This window comes from Sciurus vulgaris (assembly GCF_902686455.1).
Source record: "Sciurus vulgaris genome assembly, chromosome: 4".
Classification (NCBI taxonomy): domain Eukaryota; kingdom Metazoa; phylum Chordata; class Mammalia; order Rodentia; family Sciuridae; genus Sciurus; species Sciurus vulgaris.
In genome coordinates this window covers 46,418,535-46,431,359 of record NC_136464.1, presented here as the reverse complement: position 1 = coordinate 46,431,359, position 12,825 = coordinate 46,418,535, and positions in this window count along the sequence as shown.

The window sequence follows — 12,825 nt, the reverse complement described above, 5'->3', positions numbered from 1 at the left end:
TCTCCATCATGTATAACTAAAAGGAACTGATAAAAAAAAAACAAAAAGAATTGATACTTCAATAAATAGAAAACCCAAGAAGAAATACATAAATCTCTAGACAAATATGATCTGCCAAAACAATTAAGAGGACATAGAAACCCAAACAGACCAATAACTTGTAATGAGATAAAAGCAGTAATAAAAAAACATTCCAACAAAGGAAAGCCCAGGACCAGATGTATTCTAGCTGAATTCTACCAAATATTTAAAAAAGAAATAATGCCAATATTATTCAGATTATTCCATGAAATAAAAAGGGAAGGAACACTTCCAAATTCATTCTATTAGGCTAGTATTACACTCATTAAAAAACAGATAAGGATATATCAAGGAAAAAAAACTACAGACCAAAATCCTTGATGAACTTAGATGCAAAAATAATGAATGAAATAGCAAATCATGTTGAATGTATTACAAAGATTGTACACCATGAAGAAACTGGTTTTATTCCAGACGTGCAAGGGTGCTTTAGTATATGTAAATAAATAAATAAATGTAATTTATCACATAAATTGAATTAAGGGAAAAAAATCACTTAGCCATCTCAATAGATGTAGAGATGGGCTTTGATAAAAGTTAGCACCCATTCATAAGAAAAACACTGAAGAAACAAGGGATGGAAGGAACCTACCTCAACATCATAAAGCTATATATGAACAATCCAAAGCCAGTCTCATAGTAAATAGGAGGAAAATGAAAATTTTTCATTTAAAATCTGGGACAATACAAGGATGTACACTATCATTTCTCCTGTTTAATATGGTACTAGAAACTCAAGACAGAGCAATTAAATAAGAGAAGGAAATAAAAGGGATAAAAATAGAAAAGGAAACCAGTCACTGCTTGCACATGATATGATCTTATGCCAGAAGATAAAAAAAAAACCCACCAAAAGATTTCTAGAGCTAATAAAAAAAATTTGAAAAGTAGCAGGTAACAGAATCAACATACAAAAAGTAATAGCTTTCCTATATACCAACAACAAATCTGTGAAGAAAGAAATTAAGAAAACAATTCCATTCACAATCATCTCAAAAACTTGACAAAAATGCCTAGGTATAAATCTAACCATGGAGATGAAAAACCTGTACAATGAAAACCACAGAACAGTGAAAAAGACATTGAAGAAGACCTCAGAGGATGGAAAGATCTCCTGAGTTCATGTATAGTCAGAAGTAATATTGTTAAAATGACCATCCTACCACAAGCAATATACAGATTCCATGCAATCTCTATCAAAGTACCAATGATATTCTTCACAGAACTAGAATAAAACAGTTCTAAAATTCCTTTGGAAGAATTAAAAGACCCAGAAGAGCCAAAGCAATTCTACACCAAAAAAGCAGTGCTGGAGGCATCACAATACCTGACTATACTATAAAGCTATAGTAACAAAACCTGCATGGAACTGCCATAAAACAGATACATACACCAATGGTACAGAATAGAAGACACAAGATAAACCCACACATCTACAGTCATTTGATCCTTGACAAAGGAGCCAAAAACATACATTGGAGAAAAGACTGCCTTTTTAACAAATGATGTTGGGAAAACTGGTTAGTCATATGTAGAAGAATGAAATTAGACCCTTATCTCCCACCCTGCACAAAAATTAACTATAAGTGAATCAAAGATCTAGTAATTAGAAGAGAAACTCCAGCATATAGGTACAGGTAATTACTTTTTCAATAGGATCCCATAAGGTCAGGAATAATGCCAAGAGGTAATAAATGGGATGTCATTGAATTAAAAAGCTTCTTCACAGCAGAAAACAAAACAAAACAAAACAAAAAACAAACAAAAAAACAAGAAATGTGAAGAAAGAATCAAGATAATAGGAGAAAATCTTTGCTGACTATGGAGGATTAATATTTAAAACATATAAAGAACTTTGAAAACTTTATGCTAAAAAATAAAATGACCCAATTAATAAACGGGCAAATGAACTAAAGGTACTTCTTAAAAGAAGAAATACCAATGGTCAACCAATCTATGAAAAAATGTTCAACATCATTAGCAATTAGGGAAATGCAAATCAAAACTACACTGACAGTTCATCTCCTCCAGTCAGAATGCAGCCATCAAGAATACTAGCAAAAATAAGTGCTGAAGAGTATGTGTAGTAAAAGGAACACTTTAAACTCTTTGCAACATTGCAAATTAGTAAAACTGCTATGGAAATCAGCATGGAGTTTTCTCAAAACACTAGAAATAGAATCATCACATGACTCAGCTACTCTTTAGTATACCACTTTTATCCTAAAGAATAAAGGTATCATACTATAATCATACATGAATATTCACGTTCATAGCAACACAATTCACAATTGCCTAACTATGGAACCAGCCTAGGTATCTGTCAATGTATGAGTGAATAAAAAGTTTTGGTATAAAAATACGATGGAGTTTTATTCAGTCATAAATGATATAAATGGAATTATATCATTTGTAGGAAAATGGAACTTAAGAAAATTATTTGGAAAAAAGAACAATAGAAGGGGTAAATGCATGGTGCGAGTTTATTATTTTTACATCTTTTAAAAGATTTTTGAATGTGAAATAAAATACATGATAAAAATAATGTGAAGCCTGGGAAGAGAGAAAATTTTGGATACAGTTTTAAATTTCTCTCATTACACATTGTGATTTGAAATAAGCCATGATAACTAAAACACATGCATTGTAGACCTTAGAGAAATAGGCCAATAATGTGGGTGAAATCATTTTGAAATATGAAAGTAGACATGAAAAGAGAAAAAAGGAACAAAGAATAGACGTGACACATAGAAAACCAATAGCAAGATGGTAGGCTAAAGCAATTTATTTGAATTAATCATATTCAAACTAAATGACAAAAATATTCCAATTAAAAGATTGTACTAGATATGGCCAAGAATAGCAAAAAAAGAGAAAAATCATTAAACAAAACATGAATTGGTTAAAGGATCAAATTGCTAATAAAAATACCAATGAAAATAAAAGTGGAATGTCTCAATGAATACCAAAGGAGATTTCATCAGAAGACCTAATGCCAGGAATAAAAATACACAATTCAATATACTAAAGTAGTGAATATAATAAGAGGCTGGAACTTCAGAAAATAATAGATATGAAATCAAAAACAGAAGAAGACACATCTGTGTTCAGATGTCAACATCCCTCTCTCATCCTCCTCTCTCATCAGTAGATGACAAATAAACAAATAATAAGTAAAAATATAGAAGCTCTCAGCCTTTCTTTAATTCATGTTTTAGATATAATGTTAAATTTTGTTAATTAATGTTCATATAGACTCAGGAGTCAATATATGTAAACTGCTTAAAATGACATTTAAGAAAGAGTGTAATGCGCAGTAGCAAAAATGGGACAACAGTGATTAAGATTGGGGTCTCTGACCTCATAACTTTGGACAGTGGACTCCCTTGAGAGCTACACAGAGCTCCTAACATTTCACTTTGCAGCTCTACCATCTTAGATCTACAAGCTCAACTTGATTCCTTGGCCGCTGTCCTCCTGCGAAATCCTTGTGGTTTGGATCTGCTAACGACATAGAAGGAGGGCTTTGCCTGTTCCTTGGTGAAGAGTACTATTTTTACACCAACCACTCTGGCATTGTACAAGATAAAATCAAAAACCTACAAGAACATCTGGAACATCATAAGAGCAAGCTCTACTCTAATTTCCTCTGGACTGGGTTACACGGGTGGCTCCCCTACCTCCTCCCGCTTAGGGGACTGCTAATCACCATTATCCTTGTGTTCACCTTTGGGCCTTGCATAATCAATAAGCTTATCCATTTCCTGAAAAGCTAGGCTAAATCTGTGCAGCTCATGGTGGTCCGACAGCATTATACCGCCCTTCATAATGATGATTGGGAGCCCTATAGGATCATGGATCACTCATATCAGGACACTGGGGTCTAAGTGTCTCTCCCTTAAGCCTTGCTCCTCCTGAGGGGCCCGCCTGAACTGGTAAGGTGGTAGTCAATGATGGCTAAGACCCTCCCAGGGGCAACCTAAGACAGACACACCCTTAATATAAAATAAAAAAGGGGATATGTTGGGGACTAATGATATGTTAACTAACTCAGACTGACTCCTTACATCTTGGTGGGTGAGCAGGATCAGGGCCTCAAAGGCAGTTTCAAGGGTTGGTGACGATGAATTGGACCACCATCAGGGATTGGTTAACAACAGTTCTGCAAACGTGATCAGCTCGTGCTTGCCATATAGTCCTGTGGGACTCTCGCCTGTGTGAACCTCCCATGCCTTGCTGACCTTTAAGCTGATTGGTTCCTGCCTAGCCACCACCCTACATAAAAGCTGTGTGACTTCCTCAATAAACGAGTTCCTGCTGTGACAGGTCTCCCTGATGCATCTGATTGTCCTCCGCCTGGAGGTTTGGGAGTGGGCAGTCAGTCGGTTCTACCTATCCCGGTCTGACCTTTTTGGGGAGTGTCCCTTTCCCTCGTTGCTGGTCGAGAAGAGCAAGGGGGCTTAAGACCCCGACAACTTGGATAACATTATTCACCAATTGAACCTACTTGCCATTTTCAGGAATCTCCATCTCATAACAACAGACTAAGCTTTCTTTTCAATTGCAAACGTAATATTTATGAAGATAAACTCTAGGCACATAATAAATTGTAAAAGGTGATACGAAGTATGTTCTCTTACTAGAAAAAACTACATTAAAAATTTACAAAGTTACTTGGTAAATTCTCATGTAGTTTAAAATTAAACACTCCTGAATAATCCATTGATCCATGAAATAAATCAAGAGAATTTCTAAAACATAGATGAATAAAATGAAAGTAAAACATATCAAAATTTGCAGAAGGCAGGTACAGCAAAGTTCAGAAGGAAATTCATATCTTAAATTTTTATTAAAAAGGAATATATGCCTCAAATAATTTATATAAACTTCACTATAAGAAAATGAGTAAAAGAAATAGGCAGATTAAATCCAAAATAAGCAGTAAGGAGGAAATTATAGTGATAGAATACAAAATTAGTGATATAGACACACGAAGAGGGCAATAACAAAATAATCATTGAAAACAAAAGCAGGTTCATGGAGTTGACCTACTTAATTGAAAATGACCAGCCCAGACTCTTCTGAATTAGAAGACACAAAACAAACTGCTCCTGGATTTGCATGACTAATATTTTAAAGAAGGCACACATTTTAAAATTAATTTATATATTTAATGATTTCCCAAATCAAATATAATATTTTTGTTGGTGTGAATTTTTGGAACCTGTTCCATATGCAATTGTAGTGGTATGATAAAAAAATAACAAGGTGGGAGGTTATAGAGTTACTGAAGGAAGGAGAGATGGACATAAAAATGGAAAGAAATAGGACATCAAAAGTGTGCTATATAAAGCATCTCCTTACTTATGACATTAGGAAACTGTAGAAAGTAGAAAAAAAGAATAGCAATTTACATAATACTAGGACAATTGTAAAAATTAAATTAATATAATTAATAACTTAAAAATTAACATATACTTGTTGCTTTAGATAATACACAGAAATTTATTTCAAGTGGAGTGTAGCTGTAACTGGCAAAGCAAATATAATCATAATTCTAGAAAAGAATATAGAAGTCTGTTCCTGATCTCTTTGGTTAAAAATTTTATTAAAGAGAACAAATCATGTTTACTAGAAATTTAAAGACTGATAAATTGGACTATGTTAAAACTAAAAATTTCAAAAGATGTCATTAGAATGCTGAAAAGAAAATTGACATAATAAAGAAAAAGACGGTTGCTAGATACAAAACAAAAAAATACAAAGAACTCATAAACCAGTATGAAATGACAAGTTGAATAGAGTTTTAAAAACACAATTTACAGGGGCTGGGGAGATAGCTCAGCTGGTAGAGTGCTTGCCTTGCAAGCACAAGGCCCTGCGTTCGATCCCCAGTACCGCAAAAAACAAAAACACAATTTACATAAGAAAATATTTAGGGTTAAATTAAATGAGATAAATCTAAGAGATTTAAGGGGATGGCAAATTAAAGCCACATTATGACACGATTATTCACATAGAAACATGATTACAAATGCCAAGGCTGATTGTAGCACAATGCAAGTAAGTAGAACATATGGAATTTTCATTATTAGAGTTGGTACAACTTCATCATTAGATTATAAAGATGAAGATGTCAATAGTCATTTTTCTCTTCAAAGTATATACATCAAAGAAACTTGCCTGTTAAATAGAAGCATGTATACTCAAAGTGATAGCAGAATTTTCTAATAGCACATATTTAGCAGTAATATGTGCAGCAATAGTGAAAGAGAATAATTATATTCACAAATAAAACAATAAGACATAATGGAAATAAATTATTGGCTCATAGACAAATTCCAAAAACATACTATTAGAGCAAAGGAAAATATAAAGACTATATTGTTTAGCAGTACAAACATACGTGATAAAATGAAGAAAGGAAACTTTGTCTCTGGGAGTGGACAAGGAATTGTGTATGAAAAGGTCACAAAGATGGTTTTAAGTTAAATGAAATGAAATACTTTCAAATGCATAGTAGTAAGTGGATTTAATTTATACTTTTATCATTATAAACCAATATATACAATATAATTATTGTAGTAACTTGGTATTTTCTACACTCTTTAAAAAATATTTGTGTCATCTAGTTGTTTATCATCCAGTAGCTACTTACCCTTTATATTTTGGTCATAACAATTTATTTAGAAAAACACCTTCATATAAGGAAATTGTAAGAGAAAATTTTATTCCACTGAATTCCTACATTTAAAAAAAAAAAAGCCCAAATAAATAATCTAACATTTGCTACAAAGCCCTACAAAAAGAAAAGCAAATTGATTCCAAAATCAATAGAAGACAGGAAATAATAATAATTAGAGTCAAAATTAATGAAATGAAGAATAAAAATTACAAAGAATGCAATGGTTATTTGTTTGAAAATATAAACAAGATTAATAAACCCTTAGTCAAACTAACCAAAAGAGAGAAGATCCAAATCAGTCAAATTAGAGATGAAAAAAAGAGATGTTGCCACAGACACATCTGAAATCCAGAGACTATTATAAACAATTTTGAAAATTTATATGCCAATAAACTAGAAAATATCCACCAATTTCTAGACACATACGACCTTCCCAAATTGAGCCTTGAAGTTATAGAAAACTTAAATAGACCAATACCAAGTAATGAGATTTAAGCAATGATTAAAATACTTTCAACAAAGAAAAGCTCAGGATCAAATAAACTCTTAGTTGAGTTCTACTAGACCTTTAAAGAAGAACCAACAAACTACCTCAAATATTCTATGAAATAGTAACAAGGGAACACTGTCAAATTCAAGGTTTCAAATTACAGTTACCTTGATATTAAAACCAGACAGACATATTGATGACAGAGAATTTCTGACCAATATCCTGATGAACACAGATTTAAAAATCCTCAATAAAAACATTGACAAACAACATTAAAAAACATATTAAGAAGACAGTACACCATGACCAAGTAGGTTTCATCCCAGGAATATAAAGTTAATTCAACATATACAAATCAATAAATGCAATTCATCACATAAACTTAAGGACAAAAATCAAATTATTATCTCAATAGAGGCACAAAAAACAAAATGACAAAATCAAGCACCAATTCATGTTAAAAACACTGGAAAATCTAGGGATAGAAGAAACCTACCTCAACATTATAAAGACTATGTATGTAAAACTCAAAGTTAGCATCATACTGAACAGAGAAAAACTGTCGCCGCCTGTGGCAACAATTGTGCGGGTATTTATCGGTAAGGCGTACTGGGAATAAACTACTTTTCCTATATTCACTAATTTATAGAGGAAAAGAGACTTTGAGAAGAAGAGATGCTTTGCTTAGAGGTTAGAGGAAGAGAAACTTTGCTTATCAGGAAGAGAGACTTTGCTTAGAAGAAGAGAAACTTTGCTTAGAGGAAGAGAAACTTTGAGAGAAAGATAGGCTTTGCTTATAGAAAGAGAGACTTTGTTTTTAGAGAAAGTTTTAGAGAAAGAGAGGCTTCTATGCTTGTCAGAGATCTATTTCTTCTTAAAGTTCTGTTGCTTCTTTTTAGAGGTGCATCCTGCATCCTGTGAACTAGGTGCTATCTATCTGTGATCTACGACCTAGAGGTGTGTTCTCAATTCTCCGCTCTACGATCTGCCTTCTGCCGCTTCCTGCTTCTCTCTGCTAACTGCTGCTTACTGCTGCTTCTGCTTACTGCTGCTTCTCCTTGCTGCTGCTGCTGCTTACTGCTAACTGCTGCTCTTTGCCATCTGCCTACTGCCTGCTTATATCCCCTCCAGGAGGCAGAGGGCGGGACCATGCTAGTTGAGATCAGGCAAGGAGCCAGCTGCCCTATCATGGCAAAGGTTAAAGTGAGCAGGCCCAAGGAGGAGCACTCGGGAATACCTATGCACCTATGCATGCGTTGTGTGCATGGACTTAATTGAATACAGCCAATGATAAATCACCTGAGCGTGCTTATGTTAATTAACCTCCTCACTGCCGATGTGATCAAAGCAACCTCTGGCTAGCTGCCAGGCGCCATCCCAGTGCTGTCTGCACGGCATAGCCCCCAACAAAAAACTGAAAGCATTTCCTCTAAAATCAAGAAAATGACAAGGATGTCCACTCTTAACCACTTCTATTCAATGTAGTTCTTGAAACTATAGACAGAGCAATTTGGCAAGAGAAGGAAATTAAAGACATACAAATAGAAAAAAAAAAAAAAGAAGTCAAATAACCTCTGTTTGCCAATGACATGATCCTGTATTAAGAAGATACCCACCTGGCTAAAAAAAAAAAAAACTCACCAGAAAATTTCTAGAACTAATAAAAAATTTAGGAAAGTAGCAGGATACAAGATCAAAACACATAAATCAGTCTCTTTCCTATACTAAAAAAGTGAATCTGCCAAGAAAGAAATTAAGTAAACTATTCCATTCAAAATAACCTAAAATGAATAAATAAACAAAAAAAACTTGGAAATAAATCTAACCAAGAGGCAAACAAACTCTACAATGAAAACTACAGAATATGAAGAAAGAAATTGAAGAAGACCTTAGAAGATGGCAAGACCTTCCACGTTCTTGGATGGACAGAATTAATATTTCAGAATGGCCATACTACCAAAAGCATTATACTGATTCCATGCAACCTCTATCAAAATACCAATGGCAGGCTTCAAATACTAGAGAAAATGGTCCTCAAATTCATTTGGAAGAATAAGAGACCAGAATAGCTGAAACAATACTGAGCAGGAAGGGCAAGGCAGGAGGCATCACAATAGGTCACTTCAGGTTGTGCTACAAGAGCTATAATAACAAAAATTGCATAGTATTGGCACCAAAAATGGACATGAAGACCAATGGAACAGAAGTGGAGAAACAAACCCACATAGATACAGTCATCTGATACTTGACAAAGGTCCCGAAAACATACATTGGAGAAAAGACTGGGTGCTAGGAAAACTGCATATCCATAAGAAGTAAAATTAAACGAGATTATTATCTTTCACCCTATACAAAAATAAACTTAAAATGGATCAGAGATCTAGGAATTAGACCAGAAATTATTCAATTTATATAAGAAAATAAGTAATAGTCCAATGTATTGGGACAGGCACCAACTTCCTTAGTAAGACTCCTATAGTATGAGAAATAAAGAATTGATAAGTGGGAAACCATCAAATTTAAAAGCTTCTGAGCATCTAAAGAAAGAAGATCATGAAGAAAGAGCCTGTGAATGGGAGATTTTTGTTAGCTGCTTCTCCAAAAGGTGATTGATTCCAAAATACATAAAGAACTCAAAAGACTTAAAATGAATAAACAAATAAAAATAAACAAATAACCCAATTGATAAATGGGCAAAAATCTAAACAGACACTTCTAAATAGAAGAAATAAAAATGACAAACAAATTTATGAAAAAATGTTCAACATTCATCCCTAGCATTCGGTGAAATGCAAATCAAAACTACATTGAGGCCATTTGCCTGCCTCTTGCCTGTCCATCGCCTGCCTTACACCTATCCATCACCCAACACAGGAGGTTCACCTCCCAATCATCCGACAACAGTCAGCAAACTGATCGCCGACCGCCAGTGGAGCACCAGCTGCCTGCTGTTGCCTGGAAGTTCACTGTTACAGTACCTGCAGGTTTGATTACACGTGGCTGCCACCATTTTGAGTCAACAGCCAGGCCCCATAGGACCCCTGGCTGGACTGACTGAGCCCCGTCTCCAGGATCCCTCAGCCCAACCAATCACTCCCTGCCTCTGGGGCCCTCCCATCAACTGACTGCTCCCTGCCACCAGGACCCCCAGACCAACTGACTGCACCCTATCACCAGGACCCCAGACCGACTGATTGCAACCAGCCTCCAGGATCCCACAACTACACCAAGCACACCCGACCTCTAGGACCCCTGCCTGACGAACCGCATCCCACCTCCAGGACCTCCTGCTGACCATGGCCACACCCTGAGCTGCAGCTCCCCATTTGCCAACACATTTGGAAGCCAGAACAGCCATCTTGGATAATCCTGGAAGCCATAGCTCTGATCTTTAGGTGGGGCAAATCCCATCCTGAGACGCCTGCTGAAGGCTTGAAGCTCATTGTCAGGTACCTCTCATGTATCAGGCTACTGAACTATGGGAGGTTTCATTACTATATGACTGTTACACTGTAGATTTTCTTTTTTCTCCTTATTGAAAAAAATTGTTTTTATTTCTTTACTTTTCTTGCTCTCTTTTCCTTTTGTTTACCTGTTCCCTCAGAGTCTCTTTCTCCCTTTTTTGCATGCTAACATCCAATTTCTTTTGATTACACTCTCACCCTTTCTATTATCTAGAACTTCTGAATATTCTTTTCTTATCCCATTAACAGCCACATTCAACATCCCTCTGCATCCTCTTTGTCCTCCATTTGAAACTGCAGACCTTATTGCAAATATGTTTGTTTTACAGAAGATAGTATTTCAACTCATTCTGTTTATTATGACAATTTTGTTATTGTCCTCATAGGGGCTATTTGGTCTAGGATTGCATAGTGTCTGAATTGGGTACTGCTAATATTGATCTCCCTTAAAGAAAGGGTTTTGAAAACCTATAGGGCCACTATAAGCCTATAGGGGGAAATCTGCAATACTCCAGATCTGCACTGCTAGAGGGGAAGATACATGAACAACATGAAAAAACAAGGGAAGAAAATGATCCAAACCAATCTAGATTCTATAGTAATAGAATCCAAAGACAGTATGTTAGAAGAAATGTCAGAAAAGGACTTCGGATTATACATGATTAAGATGATTCGTGAAGCAAAGGATGAGATAAGAGAGCAAATGCAGGCAATGAATGATAATACCAATAAGCTGAAAGAGCAACTGCAGGAAGCAAAAGATCATTTCGACAAAGAGATAGAGATTCTAAATAAAAAAAAAAAAAAAAAAAAAAAAAAAAAAAAAAAAACAAACCAAACGGAAATCCTTGAAATAAAGGAAACAATAAACCAAATAAAAAACTCAATGGAAAGTATCACCAAAAGACTAGACCACTTGGAAGACAGAACCTCAGACAATGAAGACAAAATATTTTATCTTGAAAATAAAGTTTCCAAAACAGAGAAGATGGTAAGAAATCATGAACAGAATCTCCAAGAATTACGGACATCATGAAATGACCAAATTTAAGAATTATTGAGATTGAGGAAGGCACAGATACAAACCAAAGGAATGAACAACCTATTCAATGAAATAATATCAGAGAATTTCCCAAACCTGAAGAATGAAATGGAAAATCAAATAAAAGAGGCTTACAGAACACCAAATGCACAAAATCACAACAGGTCCACACCAAGGCACATTATAATGAAAATGCCTAACATTCAAAATAACGATAGGATTTTGAAGGCTGCGAGAGAAAAGCATCAGATTACATATAGGGGGAGACCAATACGGATAGCAGCAGACTTCTCAACCCAGACTCTAAAAGCTAGAAGGGCCTGGAACAACATATTTCAAGCTCTGAAAGAACATGGTTGCCAACCAAGAATCCTATACCCAGCAAAACTATCCTTCAGATTTGAAGATGAAATAAAATCCTCCTATGATAAGCAAAAGTTAAAAGAATTTACAAATAGAAATCCTGTGCTACAGAATGTTCTCAACAAAATATTCCATGGGGAGGAAATGAAAAACAACAATGTAGGTCAGCAGAGGGAGAAATTACCTTAGAGAAAAAACACTCAAAGGAGAAACAAAGCCAACTTAAAAACCAAAAATAAGCCAAATGACCGGGAATACAAATCATTTCTCAATAATAACCCTGAACATTAATGGCCTAAACTCATCAATCAAAAGACATAGACTGGTAGAATGGATTAAAAAGAAAGACCCAACAATATGCTGCCTGTAAGACACTCATCCACAGACTAAAGGTGACAGGATGGGTAAAAACCTACCACGCTCATGGACCCAGTAAAAAAGCGGGGGTTTCCGTCCATCTGATAAAGTGGACTTCAAGTCAAAGTTAGGAGGGATAAAGAAGGTCATTTCATACTGCTTAAGGGATCCACAAATCAGGAAGACATAACGATAGTAAATATTTATGCCCCAAACAATGGTGCATTCCTGTACATCAAACAAATCCTTCTCAATTTCAGAAATCTTAAAGGGCACAACACAATAATTCTGGGAGACTTTAATGCCCCCCTGTCACCACTAGATAGATCTTCCAAACAAAAGC